Genomic DNA, 12,484 nt, shown 5'->3' with positions numbered 1-12,484 from the left:
CTGTACACTCTTCCTGATGGTTTCCACTTTCACTTGAGGCCTTCCCTGTTTGTCTTTCTTTTGAGACCAGGCCCTCTTAACCATTCAGTGACTGGACAACTACACTTGAATATCCCATTGGCACCTCAATATCAACTTGTCCAGAATGCGCTTCACTGGCTTGCTCCTAAGTCTATTCTTGTATAGTCAATGAAACAGCCAATGATACCTCCATTCACTAGACATCCAAACCAGAAACCTGGATTTCATCCTCAGCTCCTCCCTGTTTCTCATTCTCAATATCCAATTAATACACCCCTTTCCAGCCTTTTCAATCTACCCCAGCCCAACTGTCACAGTGTTTGGAACAAGGGATCTTTTTTGAATGCAACTTGTAGTATGATAGTCCCATTGTGAAGAACCCCCCAGTAACTTCCTTTGGTCAGGATAAAGTGAAGGCTCCTTAGTATGGAACATAGGTCCCTTCGTGAGCTGATTCCTACTTATCTTTCCAGACTCATCTTTCTCTATCTCTCCCTTCTGCTATGATCCACAGGTTCAACCTGTAGGAGCTATTATATAATAAAGACAGCCAAGTTAATTCCTTCATGTTTCTAAAATGAATGTGTGTTAACAATAAAGAAATACAAGCATGATACATATATACAAAAATATTTAGGTATAATCACAGGAAGCACCTGGGAAATTTCAGCACATCTTAATTCAAACTTAGTTTAGGATCTCAGGGAAAATGACAGAATAAAGACCTCTGAAAATTCTCTCTTCTGTTCATAAAATAAATGAGAAAACTGGTTTTAAAATTGGCCAAAATATGAGACTTCTCTGGTGGTCTAGTGAAAAATAAAAATGGCCAGAATCAACATTTTCAAAACTCTGAAAATTAAACAAGGCTTGTGGTAATCTGGGGTGCTATTTTTTTTTTATCCAGTAAAAACACCAACATCTCAGTAAGAATACTGAGCTTCATACTGTTCTAACTTAAGGGTTTAAAATTATAGTGTTTAAGTCTGTCTTTAGTCCCTTGCCCCTAACTCCGTGGTACCTTTAAAAACCAGGATCCTACAACCAAGGTGAAAATCAGCAGCCTGGCAGCCACTAGAAAGGGCAAAACTGGGTTGGAATTCCTTCAAGGCCTCGAATCCAGAGGATGTAAATTATTTGACCTGTCTCACGCTCTGCTGGGGCTTCCCTGGCGACTCAGCGGTAAAGAACCTGCCTGTCAGGGCAGGAGACGCGACTTGACCCCTGAGAAGGAAACGGAAACTCACTCCAGTATTCTTGCCTGGAAGGTTCCACGGACAGAGGAGCATGGTGGGCTACAGTCCATGGCGCTGCAAAGAGTTGACATGACTAAGCAACTAACACTTCTACTTTTTTCACTTTTCATGCTTTTCTGGATGACCTCACTTGTAAGTTTGCCTTTATTTGACCTGACTTGAGGCCAGAAGCCTTCTTCTGGAGATGTTTGTCGAAAATATTTAGAGGCAGCTGTCTAACTTTAGGTGGCTGCTTGGAGGTAGCAGATAATGATAAGGGCAAACAATAGGCAACCAAGAAGCTTAAAAGAAAAAGCTAGGGCCTCAGCTGTCCATATAAGGATACTTCATTTTACTGCTCTATACTTTTTTGTGTCTCTCAAATGTTGTGACTTTTAAAAATTGAAATTTCGCGGCAACCCTATTGGCACCATTTTCTCCTGGGTTTGCTCACTTTGTGTCTCTATGTCACATTTTGGTAATTCTCACAGTATTCCAAACTTTCTTCATTATTATTATATTTGTTATGATGATCTGTGATGTCAGTGATCTTGAATGTTACTAAGGCCCAGATGATGGGTAGCACTTTTTAGCAAGAGATGATTTTTAAATTAAGGTCTGTACATTGGCTTTTTAGACATGGTGCTATTGCACATTGCAGTATAGTATAAACATAACTTTTATGTAAAGTGGGAAACTGAAAAATTCATGTGACTCACTTTATTACAATATTTACTTTATTGTGGTAGTCTGGAACTGAACCTACAAGATCTCTGAGGTCTACCTATAGAGGCTTTGAAAAGCCCAGGCATATTTCTGGGAATCTGGAAAGACACGCACATGTCTGTGGCTGTGTGCATACTCAGGGCTGTACACACGCCCGGGAGAGACCTGAGAACCCACTGGCTGACCTTGAGGCTCTGTGCAAGCAGGAAGAAAAGGCTAAGGCTGAGTTGTCAACTGCCTGGCCAAGTGTTGAAGGTATACACAGAGCTTCTGACAACGACTGAGAAGTTCATTGGATCTAGGCATTCGTGGAAGTATCTGTATAATTATTAGCTGACCATTAAGCTATTTGAGCAGAAACTTCAGTGGTAACACATGACTTTAAGGAATTCATTTAGAGAAGTCACTAAAGCAAGCAGCGGCGACTGTATCTGGGAGAGAGTGGAATCTGACATCCAGAGCTGACACATTATACTAAGTGTCTAGTTCTCAACAAAAAAATTACAGGTCAAAGAACTAAGAAAATACAGTCATGCACAGGAAAAAAACATCAAAGTAAATGTCGCTGAGGAAGCCAAGACATTGAACTTAATAAGACAAAGACCTTTTAAAATAAGATGTTTTTAAAATGTTCACAAAACTAAAGGAAACAATGTCTAAACAACTAAAAGAAGGTATGAGAATTATGTCTCATCAAATACAGAATATCAACAAAGACATAGTAATTATCTTTAAATCAAAAGCCTGGAATTAAAAGATAAAATAAATGAGATGGATGGGCTCAACAGCAGCTATGAACAGGTTAGAAGAAAGAGCCAGAAAGTGATGACAGATCAACTGAGATTAACAGTCTGTGGGTTTAAGAGAAAAAAAATGAAGGAAAATGAACAGATCCTCAGATTTCTTTGAGATACCTTCATGCATTCCAACATGCACATAATGGGAGTGCCAGACAGAAAGTACAGAGAGAAAGGGAGGGAAAGTATCTCTGAAGAAGTAATGATCCAAAACACCCAAATTTGATGGAAAACACTAAAACATGTCTAAACATCTGAACAAATTTGAAGTAGAATAAACTAAGACATCTACACTTAGACATATCATAATGATAAAACTATAGAAAGACAGAAAATTTTTTTTTCAGAGAAAATCTTAAAAGCAGAACAACTAAGATATCTATTCAAATATCCAAGTCTTAGTAGCAATTTTGAAATAATTCACACGTCATGTAATTCTGCCACTTAAATTATACAGTTCAGTGACTTTCAGTGTATTCACAGAGTTGGGTCACCATCACCACCAATTCCAGAATATTTTAATTACCTCAAAAAAAAAGAAACCCATACCCTTTGCTGTCAACCTCCACTCTTACCTTTTTCCCCAACCCTAGGTAACTACCAAAAAAAATTTGCTTTGTTTCTTGACAGTTTTGCCTTTTCTAGACATTTCTAATAATGGCATAATAGAATGTGTAGTCTTTCATATAATCGTTGAGCATACTTGTTTCTTAGAACCAATGACTCTACTTCCTTCACTTTACGTAGTATTTTCAGGGTCCATCCATGTTGTTGAACATGTAAGTCCTTCATTCATTTCACTGCTGAATAATATTGTTTCATGGATATATACCTGTGGGCCATTTCCACCTTTTTGTTCTTATGATTTATGCTGTTATGAACATCAGTATACAAGTGGACATCCGTTTTCTTTTCTCAGATATATATCTAGGAGTGGAATTGCTGTGTCAAATGGTAACTCTACACTTAACTTTTTGAGGAACCATCATATTGTTTTCCAAAGTGCTAAACCACTTTACATTTCCACTAGCAGCACGTAAGTGTTCTAATGTCTGCACATCCATACCACTACTTGTTACTGTCTCTTTTTAAAATTTTAGCCATCCTAGTGGAGGTGAAATGGTATCTCATTGGGATTTTGAGTTTGACTTTGATGTCTGAGGGAGTGTAGGGGAGGTGAGGAAATGACTTACAGCAGAAGTGGCCTTTGGAGAGCCTAGCAGTGTTGGAGGCACTGAACTCCCAGTGGTGGCAGTGTTATAGGCATCCTGCCTGGCCTCTGATTCCTACTCATTTTCAGACCCTGCTTCTCCAGTCTCTCTACTGAGTCTCTGAAGCACAGAAGTTTTATTTGATGAAGTCCAGTGTTTTTGTTTTTTTTCTTTAGTTGCTTGTGTTTTAGGTGTCATATTAAAAAAAATGCACAAAGATTATGAAGATTTACATCTGTGTTTTCTTCCAAGAGTTTTATAATTTTAGTTCTTTCATTTTCGTCTTTGATCCATTTTGAGTTAATTTTTATAATATCATATGAGATAGGATGTCCAACTTTGTTCTTCTGCATGGGATGTCTAATTGTCTCAGCACTATTTGTTGGTATGGTCATAATATTTAAATGGGTTGATGTTTATCACCAGTCCTTTTATGTGGCTTTTCTAAACTGCTTAATCTTTTGACTGAATTTCATTCTCAAATAGTTGTTGCTAGTTTTATTGTTTTGAAAGTTTCTTTATGGATGTCAAATTCCTTTAAGCTTTTCATGTTTGAGAATATCTGCTTTTGTCTTTATCCTTGAACAATATTTTATCTGGGCTTGATGTTCTTGGGTCACATTTTCTTTTTTTTTTTTTTTTTTTTTAAATTTTTAGTTTTTTATTTTTTAAATTTTAAAATCTTTAATTCTTACATGCATTCCCAAACATGAACCCCCCTCCCACCTCCCTCCCCAGAACATCTTTCTGGGTCATCCCCATGCACCAGCAAAAATATGGAACGCTTCACGAATTTGCGTGTCATCCTTGCGCAGGGGCCATGCTAATCTTCTCTGTATCGTTCCAATTTTAGTATATGTGCTGCCGAAGCGAGCACTTGGGTCACATTTTCATTTGCTCAGAATTTCATAAACACGGCTCCATTATTTTCTTCAATATTGCTTTGGAGAAACAGAGGCTAACCAGATTTTTTTTAACTACCCTAAATATGGCTCACTTTGTCTGTTTGAAAATCTGAAAAAAAAAAAGGTTATTCTTGAACTCTAATAACTTAACTATGGATATATCTTAATATTGAGTAATTTTTTTCTTTTTTTGAGTAATTTTTGTGTTCAGTGATTTTCATCAAAATTTCAGGTAACACAATAAATTTTTTCAATCTGCAGATTCACATCTTTATTCATTTTAGGAAAATTCTCTTTGTTTACATATTCTGATATTCCACTCAGTGAGTTCTTTATTGGGGATAACAGTTCTCTTTATGATGAATTACTTTATCTGTCTTCCATGTTTATTTATTTATTTATTTTTAAATTGGAGGTTAATTACTTTACAATATTGTATTGGTTTTGCCATACATCAACATGAATCCACCACGGGTATACACGTGTTCCCCATCCTGAACCCCCCTCCCTCCTCCCTCCCCGTACCATCCCTCTGGGTCATCCCAGTGCACCAGCCCCAAGCATCCAGTATCATGCATCAAACCTGGACTAGCGATTTGTTTCATATATGATATTATACATGTTTCAATCTGTCTTCCATGTTTATTATCATCTCTCCAAGTTCTTGAAGCTTTGTCATTTTCATCTCAATCTTTTGTGATTATCTCAAGCCAGAAATAGACCCACACACATCTAGCCAACTAATTTTTGGCAAATATGAGAAAGTAATTTAATGGTCAAAGGATACCCTTTCCCACAAATGGTGCTGGAGCAATTGGATATTTCTGGATACCCTCCCCACTTCCCTCAGTGAATCTCAGCCTAAATCACACACCTTATATAAAAATCAACTAAAATTGAATCATAGACTTAAACGTAAAACTATAAAACTTTTAGAAAAACACATAATATAAAATCTTTGGGATGTAGGGCTAGATGAAGAATTTTTAGACTTGATATCAAAAGTTAATTTCCTGGGTGTGATTTGTATTACAGCTATGAACAATATTACTGTTGGACAAGATAGATAAAGGGCACATAAGATCTCTCTATATTATTTCTTACAATTGCATGTGAATCTACAATTACTTCAAAATAAAAAGTTGAATTTTAGGCAAAAAAGAAGTTACAGTTCCAAAAAAATTTTGTGTTGTGGGAGAAGAACCATGTGGGAAAAGTACTGTATCTATCTACTGATCATCACGTATCACAGTCACGCACTCATACACACGCGCGCGCACACACACACACACACACACACACACACACATTAGTCACAGAGGTTCTTAGAAATTGATATAGGAAGAGAAATTTAGAATTGTTCATCTGGGCATAACTAATAAGGTAATAAAGCAAATTGCAAATGAACTGGAGTAAAAAAGTCTTTGCATGTTTCACAAAGCTCTCCTGACCCAGCATTTTCTACAGTGGCCCTCTAATGAGGAGGGAGCTATGAGCGAACTGTGAGCCGTGTACTGTGACGACTGGAGCAGCTCCCTGCATCTGGCTGTGGTACTGGCAGCCTTTGTGCCCAGTGTGGACTCACTGAAGTGCTTTAACTTTATTTCCTTTTGTTTTTTTGCCTCTTCATGGAGGTTACACTGAGTGGGAAGGAGGCCCTGAGTTGAATGTATAATCACCATGGGAACAGAGGCCACAGTCAATCCTTGGGAATGTACTCATGCCCCACCCCCACATGACTATTGTCAAAGTCCTTATGCATTTTTTTCCATGCCCTGAATGTTTCTGAGTTTGAGTGTGTGAAAGTGTGTCTGTGTTTGTCATTCTTATAGATTACCTGATTTGTCCTTGAGGACAGAGGCAGAGGAAAATGTAGGGTACTTTATACAGACAATTTCAGATCCTTCAAAGTTCTGGTTTGTGTTTATTAACTAGGAATCAATTATAAACAAGTGTGGTAGAAGAAAAGTAATTGCTGAAAAATCTGAACTCCCACTTACATCCATTCAGGCCACTGTCTCTCTTCTATAGGAAATTAAGTCCAGGATTTATGATGATAGCAAAATCTGATTTTCTGTCTTCCTCACCTTCATTTTCTGCTAGTCTGCTGCTGCTCCTGCTAAGTCACTTCAATCGTGTCCCACTCTGTGTGACCCCATAGACGGCAGCCCACCAGGCTCCCCTGTCCCTGGGATTCTCCAGGCAAGAACACTGGAGTGGGTTGCCATTTCCTTCTCCAATGCATGAAAGTGAAAAGTGAAAGGGAAGTCGCTCAGTCATGTCCGACTCTTCGCGACCCCATGGACCGCAGCCTACCAGGCTCCTCTGTCCATGGGATTTTCCAGGCAAGTGTACTGGAGTGGGGTGCTATCGTGTTCTCTGTCTGCTAGCCTAGATGACTCCAAACTTCGAGGATCTTTGCATACTCTGTGGTCTTTCTAGGACTCTTAAATCATGAATTGCCTCCTCATCTTGTTCTCTGTTGATTATCCATTCAGTGCTCCTTGACTCACATTGGATTGATATGTACTAAATGTTTCTTCCCCTGGGCTCCATTTACTCCACAAATCTTCCTAGAGACTCTGTCTTTTTTGTAGTGAAGACCTACAGTGCCTTCTAAAAAGATATTCTCCAGTAGGGTGTGTGTGTGTGTGTGTGTGTGTGTGTGTGTGCTCAGTCACTAAGTCACATCTTTAGGATAGACTTAAACTTATTAAATCTTCATGGGAAGCATCCAACGGGTCTGGTAGAGAAGGAATATAGAAGATAAGAGTATAGGTTCTAATTTAATATTGGAGAAGCTTTTATAAAGATCAACACAAATACACCTATGAAATCACCTGGGTCACAGGATGCTATTCAACACATATGAGTATAAGATTCTTACAAAAGTGAGAATTGAACCTATTTTCAACATTTTCTCTATTATCTGGTACCTGAGAAAATAGGCAGTTCAGAAACTATAGGAATGATGATCTGCCAATTACGTAATTTAGATTTTCAGGGAGGGGCTCACCTGGTGTCTAGTGTTTGAGAATCTGCCTGCCAATACAGGGGTCAAGGGTTCAATCCCTGTTTCAGGAAGTTCCCACATGCCACGGAGCAACTAAGCCCCCTGTGCCACAGCTACTGAGTCAGTGCTCTACATCCCATGCTCTAAATTATCGAGCCCCTGCACTGCAAGTACTGAAGCCCACTGCACTTAATAGCCCATGCTCAGCAACAAGAGAAGCTACTGCAATGAGAAACCCACGCACCGCAACAAAGAGTAAACCCTGCTTTCTGCAATGAGAGAAAGCCAGCACATAGCAAGGAAGACGCAGCACAACCAGAAATAAATAAGTAAAACTTTAGGTTTCCAGTCAACCTGGAACAGAGAAGCTAGTCAAGTCAGTTTGGTTTTCTGTCTACCTGGATCTCTTGTATGCATCCCTCTCTTCTTAACCCTGGCTGATTTCACCAAGTTTGTATAGAGATAGCTATAGCTAGTAGTAGTAGTACTGTTAGTCACTCTGTTGTGTCTAACTCTTTGTGATCTCATGGACTATAGCCCACTAGGCTCCTCTGTCCATGGAATTCTTCAGGCAAGAATACTGGAGTGGGTTGCCATGCACTTCTCCAGGGGGTCCTCCCGACCCAGTTATCAAACCTGGGTCTCTCGTTTTGCAGGTGGATTCATTACCGTCTGAGCTACCAGAGATAGCTAACCCTAAAGTATAATTTAATATATAGGTATTTTTAAAAATTCCTACCAAATCCATAAGCTGGCATGAAACTTTTTTCTGTTGATCTCTTTTTAGTTTCAGTGTGTGGTGGCCAGAATTCTAAGATGACCCCCAATGACCCATGCCCTAATATAATCCCCTCCCACTGACTCTCATTCCTGTGATTAGATTACATTATATGGCAAGCATGAAGGGATTTTTCAGAAGGAATTAAAGCTCCTAGTGAATTGAGTTTAAGTTAATCAGGTAGCCCTGGGAAGACTTCACCTAATAGGTAAGCCCTTTCCCAGGGTCTGGAGGTAAGACATTCTACTGCTAGCCTTGAAGAAGTAAGAAATAAGAGTTCTGCAGCCACAAAGAAGTGAATTCTTCCAACAACCGTGTATACTTCAAAGAGGACCCCAGGCCTCAGGTGACCCCAAAGAGGACCCCAGGCCCCAGCCCTGAACTGACACTTTGATTGTAGTTTTGTGAGACCCTGGAGCAGAGAACTCAGGTAAGCTTACTCAGGTAAGCATGCTCAGCCTCCTTTGAAACCTGTGAAATCGTAGATGGACATGGTAAGCCCCTAAATTTGTATTGACTTGTGCCGCCATAGAAAACTAATACACAATTTAATCTCCAGAAGTTTAGTTAGCTGTTGCAGAGTGGCTATTTTGTTTGCTTGCGTCACTCCAAATCTTTGTTGTGACGAGACAAAGAAGGGAGGAACATACACTCGCGTGACCCTTGCTTTATTGTCAGTTTCTTTCAGTATGCCCTACCAGCCACCAGGAAAAGAAAGCATCCCCAAGACCAGGCTTTAAGCTTGTGTTTTGCTGATTATAGACAAAAGAGGGGGAAATAATATAAATATAAATTCTTATTTTGATCTTCCATCAGGATATAAAACTTCCCTCATCACAGACTATTCATTATCAAATTCTGTTGGTTCTATGATCAAAATATATCCTGAGTCCATCTTTTCCTTTCAATTCCCATTCCACTGTAGTCAAAACCACTATCCCTTGTAGCCCAGACGTCTGTAAACCAGCCTCCTATCTGGTTTCCCAGCGTCTCCCCTTTCCTCCTCACTCATTCCTGACCAGTCCAAAGAGCTATAAAAACACTGAGGGGAGAATTATGTCTCTTCCCCACTTAAAGCCTTTCAATGTTTTTTCATTGTCCTTAGAATAAACTCCAAAATGGCCTGGGCTTTCCCCAAAATAATCTAGATCCACTTTCTTCTGCAGCACAGTTCTCCAGCCCTGCCAATCTTTTTGTTTTTCATCAGACACATGTCTCTTGAGCCTGGGATACACGTTTTTTGGCTAACTCTCCCTCATCCTTCAAGTCTTCACTCGAAAGTCACTTCTTCAACAAAGCCTCCCCAGACACCCTGTAGCAGATGCTGCTGATGCCCCACCTCATCTGGTGTACCCAGGTAGTGGACATACATCCCTTAGCCACTGCAGGTGTGGCTGCTGCTAACTGCTCACACCTGCACCTTTCTCTAGAGCACTGCCTTTGACTGGTGGGAACTGCCTGGCTGGAAGATGCTTGGGAGGTTATTCTTCCCCAAGAAGGTGGTCTTAACCAACTGTCAATTGAAGCAGGAGTAAAGCAGCTCAGGCCTCTTGCCTCTGAGCAGGACGGATTTGGTTCTGAACTGAAGCTTCAGAGCTCCTGGTGGGATCAGGCTGTAGCTAAAGTTCCCCCGAAACCCCATCTTTGCCCAGATTCTCCCCCTCCCCTCATTCCGCTGCTGTTACTCCCTTCCGGACTCCTGGGAGTGCTGTCTCAATGAATCACTTGCACAGGCTCCCCACTTCAGGCCCTGCTTCTAGAGAACTTGCCCTGAGATGCCCACAGTAGAAGTGACATTGCTCATTTTTGTCTCATGTCCACCTTCTTTTCCTTCACTGCACTTTTCACAAATATCAATTGTATGTTTGTTTGTGGATTAATTCATTGTACCTGTTAGCCCTGACCTCTTATTAGCATCCCCTGTGGGGGATGCTAGCATGGCCTCTGTGAGAGTGAGGACCATGCGTGTTTTACCCACCTCTGTTTTACCCCAACAAGTTGCACCATGTCTAGTCCTGTGGGGGAGCTCAGAAGTTGTTGAACAGATGAATGAGTCTGTGATTTTGGTGTCTGTCTTCAAGATGAGTGTAGCTGGTAAAGGATAAAATGTATACATGGTACCTTGGACTATGGCTTGGAAGTTGTATGGGGCTCCTTTATGTGTTTCTAAGTGGAAGCACTTAGAAAACTAAACTTCACTAATTTGCATTCTTTGCTCAGGAGGAGGAGGGTGGAGGAGTAGAAAATAGAATGGCAGGTGGTGGTGTTTCTTTATTCACATTAGAGAGGTGAGAAAACTGAGGTTCAAGGGGATTAGGCCACTTGCCAAGGTACAAAATGAATGAAAGTCTGAACTTTGAATCTAATCTCAGGCTTTCTGACTCTAAAATCTATGCTTTCCTCCTCCAAGGGTTTCTTTCTCTCTCAACCTACTGGCTTATTTAATTAAATTTCTTGGACCAAATATAAGTAAAGGTTTAAATATGTGAACTTTGAGTTAATGTTAAAACTGGATATAAATCTTAAAATCCTCTTAGTCTTATGAACTGCCAGTCAATCTATAATAATGTACTGAACATCTATAATATGTTAAACATTGATCTCATCATGATGAAAAAGGGAAATTAATCAGAGATGATTTTTTAAATTAAAGTACAATTGATTTACAATATTGTGCTAGTTTCAGGGATACAGAAAAGTGATTCAGTTTATATATATACATACACATATATATGTATATAATTTCAGATCCTTTTCGATTGTAGGTTATTACAAGATATTGAATATCGTTCCCTGTCCTATACAGTAAATCCTTGTTGTTTATCTATTTTATATATAGTGGTGTGTATCTGTCAATCCCATTCTAATTATCCTGTCCCCTTTCTCTTTGGGAACCATAGATTTGTTTTCTATGTCTGTGTGTCTGTTTCTGTTTTGTATTCATTTGTATTACTTTTTAGATTCCATATATAGGTGATATCATATATTTGTCTTTCTCTGACTTTGCTTAGTATGATATTCTCCAGATCCATCCATATTGCGCAAATGGCAATATTTCATTCTTTTTTATGACTGAGTAATACTATATTGTGTGTGTATGTATATATATATATATGTATACACCACACCTTCTTTGTAAGTAGAGATGATTTTGATTTTGAATTTGCTGCTGGCCCAGTTGTTTCAAGGTCACCTGATGGAATTAAATGTACCTGTGTTTATTAAATGTACCTGTGTTTCAAGGACTGGAACAGTAGTGTAGCCTCTGTATCTCCAGTTTCATCTCCCTCAAAGCCATGCTGAACCCCAAAGTGTTTTTTTAAATTGAATTATGGTTGATTTACAGTGTTGTGCCAACCTCTGCTGTACAGCAAAGTGAGTCAGTTACACACACATGCATATTCTTTTTTATAGTCTTTTCCATTGTAGTTCATACCAGGAGACTGGATATAGCTGCTTGTGCCACACAGTAAGAGTTTGTTGTTTCTCCAGTCTAAATATAATAGCATCTACCTACCCCATACTCCCAGTCTATCCCTCTGCCCCTCCCTCGTCCCCCTTGGCAACCACAAGTCTGATCTCTACGTCTGAGTCTCTTGTTCATTAGTGCCACATTTTAGATTCTATATATCTCTTTCTGACTTCACTTAGTATGATAATCTCCAGGTCCATCCGTGTTGCTGCAGATGACTTTATTTTGTTCTCTTTTATGGCTGAGTAGTATTCCATTGTGTGCAGAATACATCATTTCTATCCATCCATTTATCTATCGGTCAAGATTTAGGTAGCTTCCTTGTT

The 12,484-nt window shown here is 39.5% G+C and overlaps 1 protein-coding gene and 1 non-coding gene across 2 annotated transcripts in view; one reads left to right on the top strand and one right to left on the bottom strand.

Annotated features, from left to right (window-relative positions):
- Positions 1–12,484, top strand: part of NAPEPLD (N-acyl phosphatidylethanolamine phospholipase D) — a 99,784-nt gene that overhangs the window by 2,285 nt on the left and 85,015 nt on the right. The window lies entirely within an intron of this gene.
- Positions 4,761–4,867, bottom strand: LOC138439950 (U6 spliceosomal RNA). Its single transcript, XR_011256888.1, has one exon. It is a non-coding gene; the product is annotated as a U6 spliceosomal RNA (small nuclear RNA).

This window comes from Ovis canadensis, chromosome 4, assembly GCF_042477335.2.
Source record: "Ovis canadensis isolate MfBH-ARS-UI-01 breed Bighorn chromosome 4, ARS-UI_OviCan_v2, whole genome shotgun sequence".
NCBI classification, from domain to species: domain Eukaryota; kingdom Metazoa; phylum Chordata; class Mammalia; order Artiodactyla; family Bovidae; genus Ovis; species Ovis canadensis.
The sequence above is the reverse complement of the archived record's forward strand: the minus strand, read 5'-3'. Positions and strand labels throughout refer to the sequence as shown.